Source organism: Catharus ustulatus, chromosome 5 (genome assembly GCF_009819885.2).
Source record: "Catharus ustulatus isolate bCatUst1 chromosome 5, bCatUst1.pri.v2, whole genome shotgun sequence".
NCBI classification, from domain to species: domain Eukaryota; kingdom Metazoa; phylum Chordata; class Aves; order Passeriformes; family Turdidae; genus Catharus; species Catharus ustulatus.
In genome coordinates, this window is record NC_046225.1 from 26,332,244 (window position 1) to 26,359,982 (window position 27,739).

The window sequence follows — 27,739 nt, forward strand, 5'->3', positions numbered from 1 at the left end:
TAAAAATACATTTACCAGTGCAACACATTTTCAGGTTTTAAGTAAAAAATCTTGACACAGCAAACATCAACTAAGATTGGCTGGTTGATTGCTGGGTCTCTAAAACTTTGGGATTGTGTTAGCTGCAAATAATCATCAGCATAGAGATGTTAGATATCCATGGAAGCGATGAAGGCACAAAATTCTTGTGTAAGTAAATGCATATTGACCACCAACAGCTATGTGCATCTACATTTGCAATGTGAATGAATTCTTGTAAATTTTATTGTTATGTTAGTGCTAGCTATCTAGTTTTTTATCAGATGTGTATAGTAAGAGCAAGTTATTCATAAACAGAGTATTTTTCCTAATCTTTGTGTGGTCTTTTTAAGGGTGGTTTTGGTCCTTTGAAGCAGTCACTGTTTTTTCTTGCACATAATTATATAATAAAAATTAACTTATCTTTACAAAAAACAGCTATTTATTCATCCAACTTTTACACTTTCAACTGCCTTGTCTGAGGTCATTGATTGTGCTGTGGTTCCCTGTTTAGTGCTAAACACACGAGGAAATCAGAAAATAATTAATTCACTGAAATGAATCTGTGCCTAATTTATGTTCATAATGGTATATGCACATCTGTACAAAAATATTGGTCTCATGGTATCATTTTAATGCAAATTTCCTGCCCTTATAAATGTCTGTCTAACCTAGGTGCTTGCTGCACAGAAGAAATCTTTATTACCAGGAGCTCTGATACGGGATGAAAGGCATGCAGAAGAAATGTTTATCTGCCACCTTACATCACTGAGATCTTTTGTTTGTGAATTTCTCTGGTTCTAGCCTCAGAAAAAAACACCCCTTCCTGCGTTGAATTTCCACTGAAAAAATCTGATTATCTGACTCTTTGTGCGCCTCTCAGTTTTAAAGGGCCTCCTTAGCCTTCTCAGAAGGTCAGAGCGTGTTGTCTAGAAAAGGTGGTGTTGGTTACAGTTGATGCAAAGTGTGGAGGCTCCATACTCCTGCGACTGAGAAGTTTCTCCCTGAATTTAACTTTTGTACATGGTAATTTAACCAGTACCTACAATCTTGCTACATTTTTCAAAGCTGCAGGGGTGTTGCTTGACTTTACTGAAAGATGAGTGAAACATTTGGGATGCTGAGACTATTCCTTGGGTTTTGAGGTGACAATGGGCTGTGTGGCAGGCACTTAGTGACACTCCTGTGTTTCACCAGCCTGGAGCATAGGGAGGGGGAAGGGGGACCTGTTGGAAAAAATTACAGTTGAACATAAGTAGGTGTCAGGAGGTTTTGGCTGGGCATATACCAAAGCCATTGATTATGAAGAGATTTGCTGTTCAAGGCTCTTTATTTACAGTGTAACTGAAGTCAACTATTGCTGTCGTAAAGCAAGGACTGTGATTTTTAGAGGGGCTTTTTTTAGAGTCTTCCATGGAGTTTCAAGCATAAACTTTGAAATTGCATTGGATAAGAAAGGTAATATCCTTTCCTTTCCACATATTTGTTGTGTTGCATCCGGCTCTCCATTGCACGTGGAATAAATCTGGAGCTAGCTCTGGGACGTTCAAAGCACTGATCCCCCATATACACCAGTGTAACCAACAGCAGAAATGGGGCTAAGCAAGTTATTAAACTCTTCAGATGTTTAAACTGTCCTATCCACTGCCCTTTTTCAAAGTTACGTTATTATTGTTTCGTTTCAGCAGAGCCTCACATATCATTTTCAGTGCAATTTTACTTATTTTTTTTCTCTTATAGTCTATTTTCCTTTTGTGGATTGAAAGTAGATTTTGTAACACCAAACACCAGAAAAATGCACTTGATTTTTCAGTCCGATAGTGAGGAAGTTAATGTTACTTTGCAAACATGGCACTTATCCTTCTGTTGCTACTAAAATATGAAAATTCATATCACTGGTTCTTTCGGTTTGCACTCCTTGCTTTTTGAGGAGAAGGATTAATAAGGCAGGAAGATATGTGGGGGCTGTTCTAAAGTAGTATAATTGGAAAGCAATGCACCAATGAATTGAAAGCTGTGAGGAGTTTAACCTTACAAGAGAAGTTGGTCAAATATGCATTACAAAAGAAAAAAAAAAAACCAAAGAACCAACTAAATGAAATAATTCATGTATATATAGGGGTCTTTCAGTCATCAAATAAGGTGCTAATCATATCTTGAAATTTGCATTTCTGTCCGTTTAGGGCATTTTTTAAGTTCACACATAGTTTGAAGGAATTTCAATAATATCAATGTAATTTCTTGATTAGGTTGACTGCCATATTAGCCCTTTTTTTTTTCCCCTTTGCTTTTTGATGCACAAAATATTCACAGTTAACTGGTTTTGGTCTGCAACTCATCTCCCTGACATGCCAGAATTGACTAGCATGGAAGGATGTCTATAAAATATGCAGCAGTTTCTGCAGATGGTGGTTTTGCACACAGAAGAATACTACCAGGCACAGGTGCTCCTACCTTAATACTGCCAATATTCCTTAGCACAGAATTAGCAATTGGTGGTTTACCAGTAGGGCTTTCATGCCCAAGCTCTTAAGATAGGAAGTGCCTGAGTTTATTTTTTGCTGAGACTTTTGCTATTATTTCAAGCACTTAGTTACCTAAATCCTTGGATGGAAAACGTCTTTGACACTCATTTATGTACAAATGCATATTTCATAGTGGATCATACAGACTAGAATGGAAAGTACAAACACTGTAGTGAAATATCCCCTCCCACTGATATTAGTATTTGAAATACTTTCATTAGAGTACTCTACCCTGAGATTAACTGAACAGTTAATTGTCAGGTAACTGCTAATTTTATTTCACTTCAGTTTAAAATTAGCAGTAAATGCTGAGCCAAACACTTGGGCCTTAGCAGTAAATAAAAGTTTCTGATATTAAGTCAGTTGTGAGTATAAATGCTCTTCCTACAAAAAAAAACTTGTCATTATGTTTCTGATCACTTACCTACAGCATTATGGTAACGATGGCTGTGCATGATGCGATGGCAGTACAAGGTGTTGTCTGTGCCTATAATTTATTATTTAGGTTGCATTTGATTTGTTACACTCTAGAAAAAAATCTGAAACTGTACTAAGGGGAGGAATGGGTTGTCAATTTTGAGCAAAATGGAGTTTTTCAGCTCTCAAAAGTTGATGATTTTTCCAAATGTGTACCTCTATACAGTATTAGCCTTCTTTGCTAACTGGTCTCAGTAAGGGGGGGAAAAATTCTTCTTATCTTTTTAAGAGGTTACTTGGGTCTGTTCACTGTTGACAATTAGTTTTTTGGTCTAATTAGATGCTCTTAACCTTACCCTGTTGCAAGTGGGGAATTCAATCTATTTTTGAAAGTCCTTTGTCCTCATTAAAGTAGGACTTTAAAAGTCCTACTGTAGGGTACAGCACAGCAGAGTTACTGGCAGAACCCTGCAATCTCCTGGTCAACAGCAAAGTACCAGTTGCTTTCAGGGTGCCAGGAGTGCATGCCACAGGCTGACTATTGGCTAGGGAAATCTGAAGCAACCTTTCAAATCTAGATGCTTCCTTGCAGGAGAGAGAAACCAAAGGTATTTTGGAGTAATAGTTTGGGATGTCTTGCACTGCTGCCACCTTTATGGTCCATAAATGAAGATTTGTGGCCTGTTTTCTCTCAAAATAAGTAACCTTTCTTCTCTCTGTTGAGCACACAACAAAGCAGAGAACAAATTGTACTGTTGGTGGAAATGGCAATACGTAGTCATTCTGCATTTGCTGTGGTTTTTGATGACAGTCCACAAAAAATTAAGAACTAGATCAACAGGAATGAGGAAAGTGGTGTGCTATGGTGTGCTGTGGTACGCTGCTAATCATCCTTATGGCAATCATCTTATTGATGTTAGAGACAGTTTAACCGTTGTCTGTTCAAAGCTGATGCAAAGCTAATTAATTATACACTCTCCTGTGGTTATGCATGGCCAGTAGGTTCCTGCACAACTTGAAACTTCAAAAGAATAAACAGGTCCTTTTCACCTGTGACTTAAGGAAGTAAAAATAGTTTAGTTAAAAACAAAACCAAAAATATACCTTAATTTCCAAAACAAACTGTAATAGGTTTTGAGAGGAGTCCTGCTACTCTAGTGAATACCAGAATATATGTTTCAGTACCTATTATGGTACTATCATGTGCTAAAATATATGCTTTCACGTTGATTATTAAAAATTAAAAGCTCTTTACTTAAGCATGTAAAGGTTTGATAAATAAATGGTCCTTTTCTCAATTATAAATCAAATATTTAGCAACACTTTTAGATCACAAGTAGTCATAAATATGAGAGTTGAAATATACTGCTTCAGACTTGACTAATGAATGAAATATTAAGCATACCTAGTGATTTCTATTTCAACTTCATCTCTGTAAACTGGTATTGAGTTTCTGGGAACTTACATTAATTTTTATAATAAATTAAGAAGTCTAACTGATTTGAGAAGAGAGGACTTGTTTCCCAAAATGAGTAAATAAGAGCTGTCTGAAAAACACTGGGAGAGGGGAAAGAAAGTGTTTAAATTTTTTTAAAAATAAGCTACAGAAAAGGGATAGGACTACTTAGTGGACAATGGTAATAAGATGAGAAATGACTGGGCAACACTGAAAAGGAAAAGAAAAAGATTTTCTAGTAAGCTCCAGCAGCTTAGTTCTGGTAATGCAGCCTGGCCATCAACTCAGTTTTAACACTCCAAGCAAGTCAGGCTTGCAGCTGCATTACATCATCTGGGTGCTGCAAAGAGTTGCAACAAGCCAGTTGTAGCAGAGCCATGAGTTGAGGCTCTTAGTTGGTTATTCAGATAATTTCTTTCCACACAATGAAAGGGCAGTCTTAATACAAATGTGCAAATGACAGCTTGAGGAATGAGCACAGCTGTCTCACCTTTTCATAAACTGTGCATGCTTCTGCCTGCATTAAAGAATAGGGTGCAAGTGTTCTTGGGCACTGCACTTTTATTTGGATATTTTTCTCCCTGTCCTTCCAGTGAAGCTTTTTCTGTGTAAAAACTGGCATGTAAACACACGTCAAACTGTGTGGCATAGCTGTGTTATAGGCAAATATCCAATGAGTATCACAACAAGACCATCACATTGTGAAGGATTTTGGTTTTGGTTTTTTTGGGGGGGGGTTTGTTGTTTGTTTGTTTTTTGCCAATTTGCACCCTCCAACCCATTTTGATACAAACTGACAAAAGCTGAAGATTGGAGAGATGATGCTTGCATAAATAATTTAGGAATCACTAAAGATGTAAAACACAAATTTAAGGGAAAGCAGGCTATGCCAGTATGGTAAGTCATGTAACAGTTGACTTTTCTTAAGTTAACAAGATTAACTGTAATGACTCCATGTATGTATTACCCTCCCTACCTCTTGATTATTTCTGTGATTGCAAATTTTAGATTCTGTTGCATGTTGCCAAGCTAAGAGAGATGCAGGCTCAGCTCTTCCATGTGAAATGCCTACAGCACAGTTTGCCAAAAGTATTGGTGAGAAAGCGCCACCTTCTTCTTTGCAAAGGGCAAGATTGTGTTAACTTTGGTACAGTTTATGAGCACAGTGCTTGACAATTCATCCTTAGAGCAGTATAGCTGCAAGCAACCTTCAGATTCACTGCGGTTTCTGGGGCAACAACTGTGGACACTGTCACTGCCATATCTGGCTTCTCTAAAGCAAGAGAAGTTGGTGTATTGGTGTTACTGCATACAACATTCTGACCTGCATGTGCGACGTTTAGGAGAAAAAAGTACTCCTGCTATGGTCTGTTAGTAAAACATCTATCATGGTATTTTAAATCAAATTAAAGATTGTACTTAAACATCCTCATTACGTATTTATCTTGAAATGCATTTTTATTCACTTACAAACTTGCTCTTTCTGAACTCTTAGATGTCCTTGCAGCATCTAATGTGTTAGCCTTAAATGATGTGTTTACCCTTTAGCTTCTGTTTGAACTGGGAGCACAGAGCAGATCATTACTCAGCGGTACAAGCTGAACAGAGACTACAAAAGTGTCTGCTGTGGATACTTTTGAAATAGAAGAATTTTTTCTTTTCAGCACAGACATGCCTGTATAGATGTTGCTGGCACAGGAAGCCCCATGCTCTCCTGTAAACACCCAGGACAGTAGAACATATGCTAGGGCAAAAGGGCAGGAGTGATTAAGACAATATATGATTTGACTGTCCTTACCTGGTAATTGGTCTCTAGAGAAGGATACACAGTTTTTTTTACCCTGAAGTGGTGCTGAGCCTGTGTCGAGAGTGGGCTGATGTTACTGGCGCAGTGACAGACCCCTGCCCCTCCTACAAACAACATGTGAAACCTGGACGTACTCCGTGCTGCACCTCTGTAACACTGTTGTACTTGGGTTATCTCATGTAAGCTTTTAAAACACTCAGTAAAGAAAACTGCAACAATTCTATACAAACTCCAGTGGGCTGGGACTGCGAAGGGAAAGCTGCGGAAGCATGAAGAATCATTAGTTTTTCCCATGATGTTTGACTCGGCATGTGATCTTTTGGCCAGGAAAATACTTGAGGCAGTGCAGTTAGTAACACTTCTCTCAGAGGCTGTCATAACCATGCTTTAGACACTGAGTCACAGATGTTTACTCAATCATCATCGCACACCCTGGTTTCTAAGAATCACACTGAGATGAGTTCAGCAAGACTCATTTCGTGAATGGCCCTTTCTGATAGCAGGCACCCCGTGTATAAATTCTCCTCATACATTTTCGTGCAGTTCAAATTACAGTGCTTGATTAATTGATTTGACTCAAGAAAATGCACCAAGTTCAAATGGAAAGAGTAAGCAGCTGGACACATGTTCGCTTTCTTTCACAGTCTTGTTAGTTAATTTTGGCTGATGATTTCATGCAAACTCTGGTGCTGATGACTATTCACAATGCTGTCTCACTGAATATAGATAATGTTCCTGAGCTGTTGAAAGTGTGAACTACATTTTGTAGAGGGCCAGATTCTAGTCCTGCTGATATCTGTGGGAGAATTGCTGTGTTTTCAGGGGATCAGTATTTGGCCCTTTATGTCCTCTTTGAAAGTTGTTGACTTGAGGTTGTCATTTTTAGTATTATTTTTTACTAGAAATGGGTATTTGGAAGACATCTAGGACATCAGAAACGTTTTGTTGTAGCACATATAAAATTCCTGTCAACAGGCTGATTTTATAAAGCTTGTTGAATGAGTTTTCTAAGTCATTCAGACAGAGCACTTGCTTTAAAAGTGTGGCTTATGCTCTTTAAAAGAAGTTGATATCATCAAATTTCAAAGGAGTAGGAGATTTGCTGCCTTTTTGTATTATAAGCAAGCTTCTTTCTACAAGTCCCAAACCTAAAGCTGGCAAAGCCTGTGATATATCCTCAATAGCTCTTTGGTTTGAGCTTTTATTGTGTGCCATCAATAGGCAGAAGCAGGTCTTACTGATTCAGAATCCTGACTAGTATTGAAGTCCTATAGTGGTATTTTATATCCTTCTCCCAGTAAAATTTTGCATTCATTGCAACTTACTAGCAAATCTTCTGTTTTATGAAAGATTTTGACATTGTATAGTTATTATTTTTTCCATATATGTGAGAATGACACCTGTACAGCACCAGCCCACAGCCCTGGTTCCTGAGGCTAAGCTCACCATTGCCTAAAGAGAACAGCAGTGTTACGAACTTTGTGAGCATGCAGTGGCTGCTGGGGACACCCAGTCTTGTCATACTGCTGCTACTCTGCCTGTAGATGTGAGACAGACATGTGTGGGAAACCTCTAGGCTCTTCCCCATGTGGATTGCACAAAACCTGTGTGAAACTAGATTAGTACTAATTAGTAATCTCGAGCAAAGTTACAAGGTCTGAGTTTTACAGAGCAAAGAAAAAAGCAGTGAGTTCTGGAAAAGCAGCTATGGGTCCCCTAATCACACTCTGAAACTACCAACTGACCATTCAGATGTATGAAATGATTTTTCCCTCCAGTTTCACCATACTTTCCTTCACTGTCAGACTGTATTCCTCCCTGGGCACTTTTTTGGGGAAAGAAGGACAGTTTTGCCCTGAAAGCAGAACACAGAAGTTAAGGTTCATCTTACATTATATAGACTTGGTACAGGGATGTCACCTTTAGGGAACTGCTGCTCCTTTCCTACAAAGTGACTTCAGAAGGCAATTACAGTAATTTCATGACTATAAGGCACACTGGATTATAAGGCGCACTTCCGGGTTTCGATCAGAATTTTAGTCAAAAGGGTGCGCCTTATAGTCGTGAAAATACTGTAATTGCACTTAGGACACACATTTCAATTAGGAAAGCTTTCCTCTCCGCTTTATAAATTAACAAGGTGTGAAAAATTAGATAAGAGAGTCAAACCCCATAGGATTTCTGCCAATATGGTCTCTGATGTGTTCATGGCTGGACTGATGCACATGGATATGTGGTTGCTGTGAAGTTGCAGGATTTACAGCAACCCAAGGCTGAACCTGGTCTAATCTGCAGCAGAAAAGTGTAATACTTTTAGATAAATTTTAAGGTAATCAGGAATTTGTATCCCATATAATACATTACATCAGATTTCACTCCTAAACTGGCTTTCAAAAATTATTGAGTGCTTTCATTTCAGTGGTGCTGGAGGAGTATGTGTGGGGTACAGGCATTGGGTCAGCTGTTCCTCCCCCAGAGTGCAATGGACTGGCAGCAACAAAAAAGGTGTTGTCAACCTGGACAGATTGATACAAGGGATTTGACCTCTTTAAGTGCTAGAAAAGGGAAACCAAAACTCAAACATAGCATGCTTGTTAGTCTTTGTGTCAGATCAAAAAATATGTTCCTTTATAGACTGAAGTATACTAATGGAGCTGTGTGGTTAAGAAGAAAAAAAAAGAAAGATGACTAAAATATGTATATGTAGCTTGACAGTATATTTTCTTTTAGGAAAATCTGGAATAAAAGCAGCATTTATGCACACTAAGCAGGTGTTTATGATTAGTTCTTATTTAACATCACCCAGCTGGCCATGGACAGCTTTGTGGTGGGGAGAACATTTGAGAATGTCACATGTTTATATTAATTGAGAATGTGGCAGTCATGATACTGGGGCAAAAATGCTACATTTCCCATTTTAGGTAACTCTTTCGAATCATATCAAAGGAGTGTCAAGCAGACTGTTGTCGCCAAATGAGTGTTTTAAATTTCCTATAATGACATAATGTATCTCCACATATTAAAGCTCATTCTATGGATTAGACAGACATGTATCTCACATTATATCTATAAACATCTTTTGTCAAATTGAAAGAAATCTGTAGATGAAACTTTTGAGGTGTTCTTCTAATTAGTTTAGAAAATATATAATTTCAAATATATTGTCTTGGATAAAATCTGCTATTAATAATGTAATTTTAAAAAATATTTTCTGTTTGGGTCAGGAGATGGACTATGATGTTTTAGGAATGTGAAATATTCATTGTAACCTCTAAACTGTCATGGAAAATATGCCTTTACAGGAAGATTAGCTAGTGATTGCATGGGCACCCTCCTGATTATGGGAATATAAATATTTTGTTTTTGCACTATATATTTTCCATATCCATAGTCATAAAGTTATGAATTATGAAATACCCTCAGAAATACTTTTAAAGCATTTAGCTCCTAGTTAATGAAAAATATCAAGACAAAAGTGATCTTACTGGCTGAGAAGGATGAAAGGATAAATAAACCTCTTAGACGTGTTTCTTGATGAAATTTAATTCTTTGTTCAAAAGAATTTTGTAAATTCTTACTCTGTCCTAAGTACACAAATGTTGTCAATGCCAATTCCAGCTCAGAAAAAAAGCACATCTTTTTTATCAGTGTCTTTGGAGAAAATTTGGAGGAGAATGCTCATCCACAAACTAGAATCAAGGCTATTTAACTTCTTCCATGACCAACCTTGGCTGTAGCATTTGAATATTTTTCCATTCTGAGGTGACTTTTTACATGCTAATAATGAAATATGTTTCAAAAATATTCAAAGAGGTTATGTGATTCTACTTTGCATAAAGAACTTTGAAAATTTTCTTTGTCGAATTGACCCTTAAAAAATCAAAGGAAAAAGGTAGGAGTCAACATTTTCCTTTATTAAGGAATTTGCTTCATTTTTTGGTATCTGGTTTCCATTCCTTGAACTTCATGGACACTCAATCACTTTCTCGTGCCTTGTTTTACAAACTTGGATGCAGAACTGAAGCAGAGGGGCTTTGGAAGATGAGACTGTTCTGGCAAAATGAACTCAGTGACTAGCCACAGTGTTTCTCAGAGCCCTTGCTTGGCATTGTTGCTCTGAGTACAGGAGTGTGTGGGAGTAGGGCCAGTTGGAGCTGCTCAGAAAACCCCTCAGGTGGGCAAAGAAGTGGCCTTACAGGGATGCAGCTGCACTGTGCCCAGTGATGATAAATACGATAGGGCTCCTGCTGCCCGATTGTTCTGTGATATGACGCTGAATTTCCTTTACCCTTGTGTTCACCAGGAAGGTGATTCCAGTTCAAAGGTGTTTCACAGCAACCCTCTCAGGAAGCACTGACATGAGTGAGACATGGGACAGGTTTCCTGTCCTCATGTATGAGGTTGTGTCACCTTCAGCCTTCTGAAGGCATGGTGTGTCTAGGCCCACAAATGAGGCACCTGTGCATGGTTGGAGAGGCAGCTACCCCAGTGAGCAACAGCTCCACACCTGCACGTCCTGCTAACAATAAGGAAAATTTAAGTATTCCTTGGGTGTTTATCATTCCTCAATGTGTTTGAAGTGGTCTGAGTATGGTGTAGTCCAGTAACATCCTCAAGTAAAATCTTCGGTATAATTGTTTCCTTCTTTAAGGTGCTATGCTAGAATGATGTGCTCATCTGAACATTACCCAGGACCATTGGGCTGCAGAGCTGCCCAGTGTGTGAGTGCCAGAGCTCTTCTATAGAGATACTACTGGGACTCTGGAAGCAGTTCTGCTGGGTGAAACTAATTGTTCAGTGTGAATCAAAAGCTGACTGTAAGCATTAATTTCTTTTCCAAGGAATAAAATTAACACATAAAGGTACAGAACTCAGTTCTCCCAGTGAAATGAAGTCAGACACAAATATTGTTGTCTAAAAATAATAACAAAAAACATAGACCCTTTTGTCTGGCTTCATAAGAACAACATATTAATTTTCATTATTTTTCTTTCATACTTCATGGATTATATAGCTGTATATCTAGTAACTTTCAGGAAACTGGTTTTAACTTGTATGTGGTTCTAAAGGCATGGAAATTATGCAAACAAAACCTCAGAATTTGAGCTATGCACATTTTTGTAATATTGTGTGAGTTACAATTAAACCGTGCCACGTACATGCATTTTGCGTTCTGTGGAAAGGCAGTTCTAAGTCATGTTATTGCTATTTAATGTAGCACAAGTTAACTTGTTCTTCAGGACAGCTTATTTTGTGGTTATTAGAAGAAAATTAATTTCCAGAATGATAGGTTGTCTTTTTCTGGTCCCATTCTCCTAGCATTTCTTATGTAAAAGAGTATCGATCATGCACTTCCATGTGCACACATGAGTGCAGCTTTGAAGGATGAGGATGATGATGCTTCCTGAGCAATTACTATAATTAAATTAGACAATAAATGAACAAATCCAGACACCAGTCAATGCTTCCTTCTATAGTACAAGCAGCTCATCTCAAAACTGGCTATGGAAGAATGCAATTCACTCTCTGGTCTGAAAATTCTGTAATTGCTAGATATGCTCTTATATCTGAACTTGGCAAAAGCTGTCAGGATACTATGCTTGACAAATTGTTTAGTTTCCTGTACTTAAAAACACAGTAAATTAAAGCAGGTGTTTCAAAACCTGTAAATTTTGGTGAGTGTCAAATTGAAGGAATGAATGTAATACAATAATCTGAATGGAAAAATATAGGAATCTACACTGGCTTCTGCTGACTTTCAAAACCTATGAAAATGTTTCAAATAGGTTTTTTTAAAACTATTTCACTGAAAATGGCAACTTATTTCTCTAAAGTTCAAAAGCTCATAAATTTCAAATTTAGTTGGCTGATTTTGTATATAAAATTTTAAAAAACACTGTCAGGTATAAAAACTACTACGTTCAGCTGATTTTTGTATGGTGTTATTTGTTGGGTTTTTTGGTTTTTTCCTTCTTAGTCAAAGAATTTCATGTCCTCCCTCCTGTTGAAATGTTGGAGAGTTTTGGCTATGGATTTCAGTGGTCATAGGACCAGATTTCTCATTATTGATGCTTTCTTCAGGCATTCAGACAGAAAAATGTTTGAAATACTCAGATTCCATTGGAGATACAACCTTTGGAAAAGCTAGTCTCTATCATAAATATTAATTGCAGTGTGGTGGTTGGTCTATAATGTTGAACAGATGGGATTTAATGGATGGAAGGAGTCTGCTGTTATCAGTTATGAACAACTGATTGCTGCCCACATTAGAATATTTACTTTGGTTTATGTTTTAATACTCTGGTATCAGAGGTCCTGTGGTGTATTTACACTCAGTAGAACTCTTGCCATTGCTGTGTCGGAGCTCAGCCTGGCTGCTGCCAGCACATCAGTGCCTGTGCGTTGACTGTCCCTGCAGTGGGGACCTGATTTCTTCCTTTGCCTCTTCAGGCCACCTTCCTGGAAGACCACCAACCTGCAAGTATTGTCAGCAGTGAAGGGTTCTCACAATAGGCCCTGGGCCATGTGATCTTGAAAACCCCTCCTGCTGTGTTCAGTGAACAGCAAACATCTGGGAAGCTTGAACCTCTATTCAGAGAGAAACCTGTTCCCCCTGCTGTTCCCAGCCAGGAACCAGGACAACTTTCCTCAAGGGTGCTTCTACCAGCAGTTTTTGACAGACTAGGTTACATTTAGTTCAGCAGTACTAAATGCTAATCCTGATGCAGTAGAAAACATGATGTAGAAAGAAACTTATTTTTTAGAGGTTTACATGCTACTTTTTTTTTTTTTAACTCTATATGATGTAATAAGATAACAGTGAGTAATTTAGCTTGAAGACCAGACTTTACCCCCTATATCAGCAGATATGGAAATTGCGTCTTCCAATGCTGTATGAAACTCCTGAATGTATGAATGCGTTTGACTGTAAAAATAAATTCATATGAGGTCAGGAAGCTCCATGTGTAAATTCAGTGTCCCAGTCTGTTTAATTGCTAGTCCAGTATGTCCAGCAACGGCTGTGTTTCTGTTTTGGGCCAGTAGTCCACATCTGAGTCCAGATGAGTCAAAGCTATCAGAAAAAGTGACAAATTCAGGGGTTTGCTTCAAAACACACACTCTGGCAATCAGTCTGCAATGGATTTTTCTTAGAATGTTCAAATATTATTTCACACTACCTTTGCAAACTAATTTATAATTTGTTTGCTAGTTAATTTCTTTTAGTTTCCTTTGTGGGTGTGTATATGTATATATACACACGTGTGTTTGGTGCGTATCAGCGGACAGCTCTAGCCAAAATAGTAACAGCCCTCGGTGCCAACAGTTCTAAATGATTCATCAGCTCAACAGGGAGATTTTCAAGTCACAGAATGCTTTCAAAATTGTCTCTCGAGATACAAGAAACTATAGTTCCTCCTACTGTTTGTAGGGAGGATGAACTACCTAGAACAAACCAGTCAGAGTAAAAAGTACACAGGAATATAATACTGTACTACTTTAGTTTTAGACAAACTATAAGAATAAAATTCGTTTAGATGCTCAAAATTCAGTTATGCACACCTAACGCTCTAGGTTTGGGAACCATTTAACAGATATATTTTTTTATATCACTAAGAGAGTTCTTTCAACAGTGCCTAATACACTAGCTGCAGTGTCACAGGCATGGCAATAGAGAGGCAAGCTGCAATGAGAAATCAGAATTGTTTAAATGCATGCCCTTGTTACATGCTATTGAATTATGTTAACAAAGAGGAGAATTCAGTTTAATAACATGCTAGATGTGCTTTTTCACGTGAGCCAGGTTATACCTCTGGGACTCACATTCTTTGAAAAAGTAGCTGCACAGATGGTTTGCAGACTTTAAGTAGTAATTTCACGATTATAAGCCGCTCTTCTGGGTGTCAGCAACTTTTCGTTCTTTGTCCATATATAAGCCGAACCTGATTAAAAGCCACACGTTACAATACAGAGTGTGATAAAAGGTATCTATTCTATCACCATCTGCTGAGGGTGGGGGCAGTGATCCTTATCTCCGCGAGAGATATTCGGCTAATGGGCCACCCATTGAAACCAGGCAGGGCATTGTTCTTTATCTTTTCACAACCCATCCTTCCTCCAGCGAGTCATTTTCTGCTAATGGCCCATTGAATCCCTCTGTGGAACTGATAAAATTACTGCATCCCATTGGAAGTTGCTCCAGCCAGGGGAAAGAGCCCAACATTTCTTACCAAGGTAAAAACAGAGATTTTGGGACACTAAGGTAGCCCCTTTCTCCACTGCACTCCAGAGGAAAACCAGATTTCTCCACATCACCACTAGACCTTTAGAGGGAAACTGCACCTTCTACAGGACCACTGTTTCAACTGAATCACATCCGTCTCTGCAAGAGGATGCAGCCACCATTTAATCGAACTGCTACCAACACCCTGCCTGACGGGGTGTCAGGTTGTACTCTGACTTTGTCAGAGTTTGGAGTTTGTTTCTTTGTAGTACTGTATTTCTATTTTAATTTTCCTAGAAAAGAACTGTTATTCCTAATTCCCATATTTTTGCCTGCAAACCACTTGATTTCAAAATTATAATAATTTGAAGGGAGGGGCTTTACATTCTCCATTTCAAAGAGAAGCTTCTGCCTTTCTCAGCAGACACCTGTCTTCCAAACTCAAACAGCAACTTTTTGTTCTTTGTCCATATAGAAGCCACACCTGATTATAAGCCACACTTCCAGGTTCAGACCAAAATTTTAGTCAAAATGGTGCAGCTTATAAAAATGAAATTACTGTACTTGGCTACAACAAAAATCACTGTGGTTTTTGTGGTTCTGTTTCTTCCCTAAATAGTCTAACATCCTATGACATATTTAGATAATTGATGTCATTTCCATCAGGGTGCAATAAACTTTCCCCAAAAAAAGTGGTGAATGTTTCAAATTTGGAGTCATTTAAATCAAGGTAGGTGGAGTAAGTAAAAAAAACCAAAAAACAAAAAACCCCAAATACTTATATGTTTACATTGATGTTTAGGCTTAGCATCCTACTGCTACTGCTAGATTCTATGATTGTGCCACAAGGAATTGCACTGCCCTCAAAATGAATATAAGAAATTGTATGCCCATGAAATAGACAGACTCTCTCTCTCCTTCGCTGGAGGAGTAACAAGAGGTTCAAATTTTCAATATTCCTCTGAAATACACATTCCTTAGAATAAAGCTCCAATGAGTGCCTGGGAATTACCTCGTTAATTTTAAAGTGAGAAATGGGTTTACGCAGCTTCAGAAACTGTATCTGGAGGCGATTTATAATGACTGTTAATCAGCATCCTTTGGGTGTTACAACTACTGCAAAACACTTTCCAAACAGCTTTATATTTCTGTTTAAAAATGAATAAACGTAATACGTTTCTTAACCTTATATTTTCAATAATTTCTTTGAACCTTTGGATTCCCAGAGAAACATCCCAAATCCAGATAAGTTTTCTTCCTAAATTTTGTAAAGAGAAGAGGGATCTTTTCACACTGTGCTGCACTTAACCTTACCATGTACAGGGAAGAAATATGTTGTCTGGGTCAGTGAATATCTGCAGTGTCAGGAAGTTATTGGAGAGATTACTTTCTTCTGGAAGTTAATGCTCTGAGTTGGATGTTTCTTAGGGTATATTTTCTTAAAATAGCTCTGATTCAGAAATTTTTATGGAAATCATACTGAGCGGTCACAGAGGGAAAGTGCATTATTTTTCATGCACATTCTCAATCCTGGACAGGATGGGGTCATGACTTACTCTTAAATACAAAAAAAACCTTGAGTATTTCTTCTACTGTTCTCTAGAGGTTACTTCAAGCTTTAGAGCAAGACGCTATGCACACTGTTTTCTAAGCTAAATGTATGGCAGTTTAAAATTCTGGACTTCATGTTAAATTTGTTTTAGAATTCTTGATCAAATAACTCATAGGAAATCATGCGTAAGGAATTTGTTTCCTGCTCTCTAGAGAAAACTTTCCTCATTCAGGCAGTCAGCATATTTAGATTTGGGTGTGCTGGAAAGGATATGGGATATATGTCTATGGGTTTTCTGTGCAAAGGCAGAAACCTAAAGCTTGAGAGTATTAGTAAGAGACAAGTAAAAGGCTTCTCAAAGAATTTTTGCAGGATCTCATGTCAATGGAAAACCCTCTCCGCCATTCCAGCTCTCAGGAAGATGTTGCCATGTCAAATCACTGTAATGTGTCAGACTGTTTGGTAGCTCAATGCAAAGTGTGTGGGTGCTCGCTGGACACTTGGCTGCTGTTAAAGAATTATGTTATTCATTACTGGAGCAGTGCTTGAACCTCTACTGTCAGTTTCTGGCTCTGCTGACATCATTGAGACTTTGCTGTGGACTTCAACAAGAACCAGGATTTCACCTCAGGTCTCCAGGTGTGAAAGGTTAATGCATTAACCCACTGCAGCATTTAGCTCCCTGGGTTTGATACCTATTTCAATATACTTTAGTGCAAGTCTGTAAATATGACATTCAGAGGTAGTTCCCAAGAGAACTGGGTACATCAGAAATGGTGCTAGTGTGAATAATGTGTATCACAAGGATTTGTAAGACTGTCAAAGGGGAGCTTGTGTTTGAGGCAGTACTCTAGGAATTGTAAGTAGACAGAGCCTCTGAGAATTTCCATATACATAAACATAGATTATCCAGACCCCACTGTGCCAGGTGCTATACAAATACAGTCTTTCTTCACAAAATTTGCAATATAGGCACAGAAGATGTGTAAAATGTTGGATAAAGACTTGTTATTCTTCTTTTGCAAAACTTGGAACCAGAGCCTGGCAAAGTCTAGTGTTTTGCCCAGGACCTCAAAAGATTTCTGTGATAAAACTATGGTTTGAATCCAGAGTAGCAAGTTACTTGACAAATTCCTTAATAAAATAAGTGCTTAATAAAGCATAATCAAAACTATGCCCATCTAAAAACTTCTGCTGACAACAGAAGGAAAATGAATCTGAGAGTTCTTCCAATAGCAATATATCTGCAACTTGAAGTGATATACTTGCTCTTATGCATGCTTTTATAACTCCAGGTTTTGTCAGAAAAAAAAGATGTTCTTCCCATTAAACTGAACAGAAGTTATGATACTCCCTATTTCATCGATTGGTTATCCCACAAATGCTAAAGTTCTCTAGCACACACAGTACTATGCTAATGCAGCAGGAATGTGTGAAATCTTACATGGATTCAAGTGATGTACATCTAAGCCAGCTTGGACTCACCTGTTCAGTGAACTATTTTCACTAGAATGTGTATTAAATATGGTAAATTGTACCTTTTTTGCACATCATAGGTATCTCTTTTTCAGAGCTTGGGAAGCTGCAGCACTTCAGGGATGGAACTTTTCTTTTTAAGATTGTTAAATCCTTGGATCTATTTTCTAATCTTTCCAGTGTCCTGTTGTTTCCCTATTTTCCAAGGTGAAGAAAAAAGAAGACATTATTAACTCTTCCACTGCCTTCTGTCAGTGTAAATCATGGAAACAGGTCCAGACTTACTCAACTTTCCCAGCTACTGTCAAGATGAAAAAACTATACTTTCCAGTGAAATTTTTTATCCATTAGCATTTCAGTAACATCAGAGGTTTTTAAAGAAGCTTTTGCAGCCAAGAGAATGTGGATCTAATTTTTAGATCATTGACTTTTCTTATTTAAACCTTTTTCATTCCCCAAATAATTTCAGTTCCAAGTTTCCTTCTATTTTTTTTCTGTGAAAAAGACCATGCAAAGGAAAAATTTGAAAGACATTTTTAAATAGGAAAAAGTTACCTATAAAATCATGAGAAGCACCTGGACCACTTTGAAAGTCTGAATCTATCTTTTTCTGTTTCATTAAATGCTCTAGATCTCAGGTTAACAAGTTTATATAACAGAAGTCATTGACAATTGTTTGGCTTTGTAGCTAAAAAATAACTAACCAATGAGAGCTGAGAGGCTGAACACATCATCTTAGTTCATCACAAAATTCAAAACAGCTGACAAAAAAAGTTTATGGGACGATCCAGTTTTGCAAATTTTAGTACTTACCTTTAAAATCACTCCAGCAAAACCAATTACTTACGGCTAATAAGCAGAGAAAGCTACTGACTAATGGAAATCATCAAGAAGACTATTTGCATTTAATCAATAGTGGAATACCACCTAAAAATTTCTTTAGAGACAGTTGAAATTCGGAATATAAATTTTGAGGTGTTTTAAGAAGTTCAAACTTTAGTAATAAAATGCACTGCACCTTTGCAAAACTACAAAAGATGTAAAAATCTTATTTAAAACATCTTCAACTCAGCTGTTTTGTGATGCTAATACTTAAGGAAGAAATTTAGTTATTAAGTTTATACTGTTTTATAAATTGTAGTAATACAGAATTTACATGTACATTGTCAGAATTTTGGGACTACAAGTGCAAACACACTCAGACAGGAAAATTATTCATGTAAAATTCAATTCAAATACCAAAAGATCACTTCAGTAACTGTCTGCGAAACTCTCACACATCAGACTTCCAACTTTCAGCTGCCACCTTCTTTGTTCACTAGACAATGACAAAAAAATCACAGACATATATGAAGGTGAAGTCCTGGCCTGAAAAATCAAGTCATTCTACAAATTATGTTCCCTTGCTCCAGAAACCTAAATGCTGTGTAGAGAGCTATACCTGACTCCTGTGAGAAAATCAATTCTTACTACCCTTTAATCCTGCTCACTCTGCAAAGCCATGGCAGTGATTTGAAAGGGAGTTCAGACTTTCATTTGTGCAGTTTTCTTATTTCTATCTGTCCATGCCAGCCATGGGTGGCAATAACATTATAAAGAGGTTAACTTTGGCCCTGCTCAGCCTTTGAAACACCGACTAGCCATAGCAATAAAAATTAACAACAAACATTCAGGGAAATCTTCAGGGCTGAGAGGGGAAAGGACATTTTCTGTTGAGTAGGCAGTGACTTATACCTGGAAATAAACAAAGACGGTGCACTTGGATCCTGCAAACCCATATACAGAGCTCTACTTTGTGAGTTGCTTAAGATGAGAGAGGAAATATCTGGGAGAACAATACCCAGGCATCCACTGAGGTAACTTTTTGGTTATCTTCTCTGAATTGTACTTCTCTACTGGAAAGGGAAACTGTTTCTTTAAAGGGTGTCTTAACTTGGTTCTTTTGATAAGGGTGCAAATTTCTAGGTGTCTTACCAAATACTTTCAGCTACAGCTTCCTTCCAAATCCAGGAAAGAAACTGGCTGTTTCTTTTGCTGTAATCTCAAGAGATTAATTACATTTAAAGGAGATGTTCAGGCATGTTTAAGTGAAAATGTGCGGAAGTGAACTTGGATAGGAATTTGGACTGTTTTTAGAAACCTGATGCAATGCTTTGTGAAACCAGTTATAAAATTAAGACTGAAACCTTTTTCTCAGAACCAGTGAATCACACCTCTGAAAACTTGACACTAGGCTAAAGTAGATGGAAGCCGTTTTAGGAAGCTTACAGTTACATAACAGTCTTTTGACTTACTGTCTTGAAACTTGTAATCATATGTCTTGTTTTAGGGTAGATATTTGATGATTGGTAAATCCAGGAGATATCAACAGAGTTTGCAAACGAAGTTCAAGGTGCATTTACCGTTTGCCAAAAAAAAATAATTCAAGGGCATGGTTCTAGTCTCTCAGATGAAAAGAAAATGGCTAAGGCTACTGGCTGACTCTATGCAGCATGTGGAGTACTGTAGTTTTACTGTGTGATAATCATTGCTTCAGAACCTGTTTTCAATTACTAGCAAGTCCCAAGTTCTGCTAACTCTGTCCCAGACGTAGAGCGTTTAGCATGATTTGGAGCATTGCATAATACAGAATAGAAGGTAAACCAAGCTCTCTGAAAAGACAATTTCCCAAGAACTATCAGTCTTCTAATCTGTGAGAAAATATTCTTATTCTGAGAATTTAAGTGTTGAGACTCTGTCCAACTTGAAGTCATTAGGCTCTGTTTTATTAATTTGGCCTCTGTGATGCTGAACTCTACCATTTGTTTTCCTTAATTTGTGTGCATTAAATCACTGCCCAGAGGCTTGAGACACAGTAGAGAATGCTTTCAGAAGGACAGAACATCAATGCCTATCAGTGAATGAAATACTTAGTAGGAGCAAGAGTTCATTCCTTGCCTTAAATAGGCAACTGAAGTCTTCAAAGGATATGTCTATGGAAGTTAGTCTCCAAACAGCATAAACGAAAGAGGAGCTGGCTGTGTAGAAAGGAAGGTAAAAATGACTGTGAGAAATAAGAATGAGAGAAGTAGCTGAGAAAAAAAAAAAGTAAAAATGTGGGGAGACATTACTTAGTGGTTATAAGAAGACATATATATATATGTATATATTTATGATTTTAATTTTTTTTCTCCTAAATGACTGTTGTGCAGATTGAGAGTCTAATACACAATTTAGTTATAAAGGCTTCCCTATTCTACTGTGAGCAACTCTCCATGCAGTTGCTCTACCCCTGTTGTGACAATAAGATCATATTAATTACTAAAAGATAAGCCATGTTATGTTGCAATTATAGAATCATAGAGGGTTGGAAGGGATGTTAAAAATCATCTAATTCCAACTCTGCTGCTATGGACAGGGACATTTTCCATTAGACCAGACTGTTCAAAGCTGCATCCAACCTAGCTTTGAACACTTCCAGGGATGGACAGTTACTGATGTGGACAAAGAGCTCACAAGTGACTTCTTATTACAGGTCAGTTGCTGCTACTTGTTTTCACTGCTGTAACCTAGACAAGCCAAGCCCTAATGGGCATATAGAGTCAGAAGTCATTGGTATGGATGAGAGAGACTTCTGGAAAGGAATACTAGTTTAGCATGTTCTCATTTTCTTACATGTCTAATACTCCTGTTGGTTCTGATATTACAAATCTGAACCCTTCCTAGGCAAACAGATCTTCTTCTATGTTGTACTACAAGGACTTTTTTGTTTGTGCAACCTCCAGGTTCCTATTTTTAATTACAGTAATTTCATTAATACAAGCCGCACCATTTTGACCAAAATTTTGGTGGAAACCCAGAAGTGCGGCTAGTACTCTGGGGCAGCTAATTTATTAATAAAAATGTGATCTCTGCCCTTACCTGGTACTGTGCCGGTCCTGTCCTGAGCAAAAATGGTTTGAAATCCATGTTTTCCCGGTGTTCCGACGATGAACCAATCAGAGAACAGCTTATTGCTTGCCTGTGGATGACGGCTTTACTGAGGGGCGGGGGGTATTATCAGGGTGAGTTCCCTCGGCGCGTTCTCTTGGCACATTCTCCTCTCGGCGCATTCTCCTCTCGGCAACTTCTTCCCTCAGTGACTTCTTCCCTCGGCATGACTGCGGAGAAGAGACTAGCATACGACGCTGAGTTTAAATTGAAAGCAATTGACTATGCAAAAGAACATAGGAATAGACCTTAATGAATGCATGGTATGCAGATGGAGACAGCAGGAGGACAAACTTTGTCTTACAAGAAAGACAAAGAAGAGTTTCCGTGACCGTAAAGCAAGATTGCAAGGGCTGGAAGACAGACTTTACCACTGGATTTCTGAGCAAAGGGCAGCTGGCTGAAGCTTATTAACTGTCGCCATTCGGATATAAGCCAAAGCAATTGCAAATCAATTGCATATAGAAGAATTTAAAGCAGGAGCGTCTTGGTGCTTCCGTTTCATGAAGCGACGGCAGCTGTCCATCCGTACAAGGACCACAGAGTCTCAGCAGCTGCTGGCGGACTACAAGGAAAAGTTAGCCACCTTCCGGAGTTACTGCAAAAGCAAGATCTCTGAAAAAAATATACAGCCACATTGTATAATCAACAGGGACGAAGTCCCCCTCACATTTGATATGCCATTGACGAGGACCGTGGAGCACACTGGAACACCGACGGTACTGGTAAGAACCACAGGGAACGAAAAGACGTCATTTACAGTCGTCCTCGGCGTTTCATCAGATGGGCAGAAATTACGCCCCATGGTAATTTTTAAAAGAAAAACCATCCCTAAAGACAAATTTCCAAATGGAATAAAGGTTTCCATTAATCCAAAAGGCTGGATGGATGAAGAGGTAATGCGGACTTGGCTAACGGAAGTTTATGCTGACACACTGGATAGGTTCTTTAATCAGTTGCCAGGACTGCTGATTTTTGATTCCATGCATGCCCACAAAACTGAAAGCGTGAAAGCCATAGTGAAAAAGATGAACTCAGAGCTTGCTGTAATACCAGGTGGTTTGACCAAAGAACTGCAGCCTCTGGACATAGGTATTATTCGTTCCTTCAAGGCTAAAATACGACTTCTGTGGGAAAAGTGGATGGTGGAAGGCAAGCATTCCTACACCAACACCAGGAGGCTGTGCAGATCAAGTTACGTTACAGTCTGCCAGTGGATACTGGATGCCTGGGGTGAAGTAACTGCCACAACTACCATCCAAGGGTTTGCCAAAGCTGACATCATTCCTGGACTGACCAGCAATGCCATCGAGAGTACCGAAAGTGATAACTCTGACGGTGAAGATACGGGCGATACTGGTTCGGGTTTGCTGGATCCCACCATTGCCCAACTGCTGATTTCCGATATGGAGGACGAAGAGTTCGAAGGTTTCATGGAAGATAATGCCGCTGATGAAGCGGCTGATGAATGAAAAATGAAGCTGTTTAAAAGTTTAATAAAAGTGTGTGATATTTCTCTGTATTTTTTAAGTGTTTTCAGTCTTGTGTGGCTGCGCGGCTGGCTGTCCTTGTGCAGCTGCGTGGCTGGCTGGGCTCACACGGCAGGGGAGTAGGCACTGAGCTCACGCGGGGGGGTGGTGCTGGGCTCACGCGGAGGAGGGGAAGCGCTGAGCTCATGCGGAGGGGAGACGGCGCTGGGCTCACGCGGAGGAGTGGAGGCGCTGGGCTCACGCAGAGGAGGAGAGGCGCTGAGCTCACATGGAAGGGGGTGGGCACTGAGCTCACGCGGAGCGGGGGCGAGGCACTGGGCTCGCGCAGGTGAGCGGGGGGAGATGTGGCTCTGCTCGGAGCTTGGCTGCTCACCCACACGGCTGAGTGGCTGTTTAAAGGCAATGTGGATCCGTTGGGAATGCCCACAAAATGACCACACTATTGTTCGTGTCTTTTTCAGCTTGAAAATAAAACTTGCAGGGAACGCTGCCACAGCTATTGTCTGTGTCTTTTTTCACTTGGAAATAATGTTTCCAAAGTCAGCAGTAAGCCAGTAAGCCCCAGTGATCCGCGATTCTGTTACTAAATGACGACTGTGAAAGTTCACCGTGAACGAAAGTGCGGCTAATATTTGGGAGCAGCTTTTTTATTGACAAAGACATCAACGTTGCCGACACACTGGAAATGCAGCTTATACTCTGTGTGGCTTGTATTCATGAAATTACTGTAGCTCTTCCTCTGTAAGAACTGTGTGGGACTAGGATGGAAGGAGCATTCTGGCTGGGACCATCTCACTGATCATGCCAGAATGTATGCTGGAAATTATTAAACTGTATATCTAAGAATTATATGGCTGGTATTGCTAACATAAGTATTTCTATCTTTTCTTCTGGATGGCTTTGTATTTAGGAGTCCTCAAGCTTTGACAAATTCTGGCAACAGCTATAAATCAACTTCATTTAATACCCAGTATTTCCCTAAGGCATTTTCTTTCAAAGGCTCTTTGTCTCCTTTCTGTACATTTGGTAGATTTCCAGCTTTTATGTCCTTGCAATAAAATGGAAATAACACAGTTGGGTCTACATAAATGACCATATAATAATAATATATCAATGGAAACTTTGCAAGGAGAGGACCCTGTAAAATGTAGTTGTAACAGAGCTCACAGGCAGAATGTATCAGACAGATCAAACAAGTAGAATGAGACCAAGAATATTCTTCATTTCAGATGTGAATGTTGGCAATTGGACCCAGTCTACCTTTACACAAACCAACTGAAGTAGTTGAAAAATTATATACACACAGCCCTCATACTAAGCTAAAATCAGATTTATAGTGTACTGCACAGCATCCCAGAGCAGGTTAGAGAGAATGTAGAGTGATTTAAATGGCAACAGGGGACAGGGGGATGCAAGCATACAAAAATATTTAATGCTTCCTGGAAGAATCAGAGGCTGGCTGTGGCAGGCAGTAAGCTGATTACCAGGCATTCCAGTAATAGCACATGGCAACACAAACCTCTGAGCAAGTCAGCTTACCTTCATAATTGTGAGGACAGTTTGAGTAAAACAATGAGAATTCAGCACTCTCCCTTTTTTGGAAGATTAGAGTTAATTTTTTCTGAACTAACAGGGTATTAGACAAGTATGAACACACTACAACTGATTCAGTTATTTCCAATTGACTCTTTGTCAGGAACTTCTAAAACAAAAGTATACCTATAAAATTACCTTCAGGAAACTGGTATAATTTAACCATTAAAAAAAAAATCAGCTTTTTGAAACACAAGTGTAAGAAAAAACAACCACTAAGAAACTTCTAGCATCTGAAAAATATGACTGATGGTTTCCATTTGCAAAAGTAAAATAGTCACCAAAAATGTGTTTGCTTAAAATCAAAATTAATATAGCCTACTTAAACTATATCTGTACGTAGCAATTATTCAGCCTTTGAATAAGAAAATGTTTTTTATAGTAATGCAGTAAATTACTTGGTCAAATAGATTTTTTTCCCAGTCTAAACTGCAATTTATAATCACTGTAAGACTTATGCAGTGAATAAGATAACTGTTTATATGCATCAAATTACATATACCTTGTTTAAGATGAATCACGGCCAGAGAAGTTTACAGCAAAAAGTGGAGTGGCTAGGGAGCTGGGCTTGTACAGGGTCAGAGGAGACCTTATCTTTGAAGTCTCTTCCAACCTAAATGATTCTATGATTTCTCATATGGAATTATGTTTTTAATCTCTTCTCCTGTACTCTTTTTTGGGGGAAGGCAACAGGCTCAGTGGTTTTGACCCTCCTCTGAAGAACAATGTGAATGGCTCCTACAGGAGTCTGTCTGAATCATGACTTATGTCTAATTACTCAGGTTAAAAGAGGCTTGACCAAGATTTGAGTTCTTAACCAATCTGAAAAAAATTCCCATTTTTGGAAGTTCATGTTTCAGGCTCACTTGAAGCCATAGTTTATCCTGCTCTCTCCCTTGGAAACTGTTGTTGCAGTTCACCTTGAGCATCCTGGCTAGGCCAAATATGCAGCATTATCAGTTATTCCCTCTGTACAGTGAAACATTCATCATGGAAGGGCAAAACACAAATGAATTTTGTATATATTCATACAAATACATCATGATGATTTGCTATCAGGGTTAAAAGCCAACTGATTTCATCATTTCCAGATGCAGTGAATCAAGGACTATTACAGCAACACTTAATTAAGCAGAACCTATAGACTTTAATTGTCTGTAATTTTTTAAAAGCAGATTCTGAGATATCACATTTAAAAGGAAAATCTGAAAAAGAAGCACGCAGTTGATATATGCATTCCTTTGGTTCTTTACATGGCAAACTATTTGAAATTTGAAAAAAGTAGGTGTCCTTCTAGCTCACTAGTCCATTAGTAATCATATTTTCATCCCATTTCTCTTGAGATCAGGGGTGTTTCTGTGATTGCATTTTAGATTTTCTTTTTTTCCTGTTACTGCTGTTATGTTCAGTCTTCACATGACTGAGCCTCTGGTTTTTTGCTTGCTTGGTTTCAGTTTAAATTTTTTAGGATTCAGTAAAACTGCAAGTGTCTTGTTTATTAAAAATTGTATATTATTCAAGCAGCAACTAACAATTTCTTTTACCTTCAAAAGTGTGTTTGGATATGTCCACACAGGGTTTGTAGTTCATTTAATAACACTTTCCTTATGTAAAAGTGAGAACATCTTCATCATTCAGAAAATATATCATTCTAGCAATAATTGGATTAAAAGAAGCACTGAAGTGCAAGACAAGCACATTTGAAAAACTTTGAAGGGATACAAGCCCTTTTTTTTTTTTCTACACAAACAGAAGAACACAAACTGAAAAACTAGACTGGGAATAAACTGCACATAAGCAAATAGAAAGATTCATTAATTAATTTGCTTAGAAACTGAAATAAGATCTACTAAATTTGTCTTACTTTCGTGTTAGCCTATACTAGATGCTCTGGAAGAAAGTTCAACAATGCATCTCAAATTCTGTAAGTATGTTCTGTATTGAGGAGGAACTCCATTCTTTCAAGCAATCCCCACAAGTATAAAATGTAAAACTGGTGCAGGTAAACTACTTCAGTCCTGTGAATGTTTATATTCTCCTGCATTATGTGAGTCAGGGATAATTTACTGGAATTATCTTGTGCTGATACAATTTCAATCAAGGTGGCATTGAGAATAATTAAATTCCAGGATGAAAAAGCTGTGAAAATCATTAGAACATTTAATAGTGAACATGACTGATACTGCTCCCACCCTCTCAATGCTTGGGTATAAGGCCTTATAGTAGTCTTTGTAAGGCTTAAGGTTTTCTTCAGACTCATTTACAGGATATCCAAAACTTTTGTAGTTGCTTCAGACTGACCTCTGATTCAAGCACAGGAAGGAATGCTGCCAAAACCAGCGAGATGCACAGAATCCACAAGGTCAGGGAGAAGACTTCACTCTTGTGGATGTCAGGGAGGATATTGTCATAGAATGGCTGGGGTTGGAAAGGATCTAGCTCCAACAATCTAGCTCCAACCCCCTGCCATGGACAGGGACACTAGATCAGGCTGGTTAGAGCTCCATCCAAACTGGCCTTAAACACTCGCAGAGCATGAGGCACCCACAATATCTCTGGGCAAACTCTTCACTGCCTCTCTACCTGAAGTGTTGAGAAATTTTTCCTAATATCTAATCTAAACCAAATCTCTTTCATGTTCTGCACACAGACAGGAATTTCAGTTGTGTGCAGTATTTTGCAATAATAAGTTGACAATAGTAAATGGGCTTCTCTAAATCCTTAAAAATATTTGACTTATGAGACACCTTGAGTAAATTTTCTTGTTTTTTAAACCCTATGTTTTTCATACTGAACATGGCTAGTAGCAAAATTAATTAATAGAGAGAGAAAGACTTATTACAGTGTATCCTCTCTTCATTATAACTTTTGGTGCAAAATCTTGTTTTCTCTAGATCATACTCTCACAATATTTAAATTGCGCATGAAAAATTATAAAACAAGGCTAGGTCATCTCTGTAGTTAAGAATTTAGCAATCTCCAAACACTAAAAGATACTGAGACAGTTTAGTCCGTTTTGATGTTAGCATGTTTAAAATGGTGTTAAAAATTGGAGAGGGCAAAAAGGATATAAAAATGAATTCGGGAGAAAGGGAGAGAGTGTGCTGTGGAGAGGGGATTAAGGAACTCTAATTTATAGAAAGAAACACAGATATTTAATTGTTAATGTCTTTATGTGAAGACATTAACAAAACGTTAGCCATAGTATGTCAGTA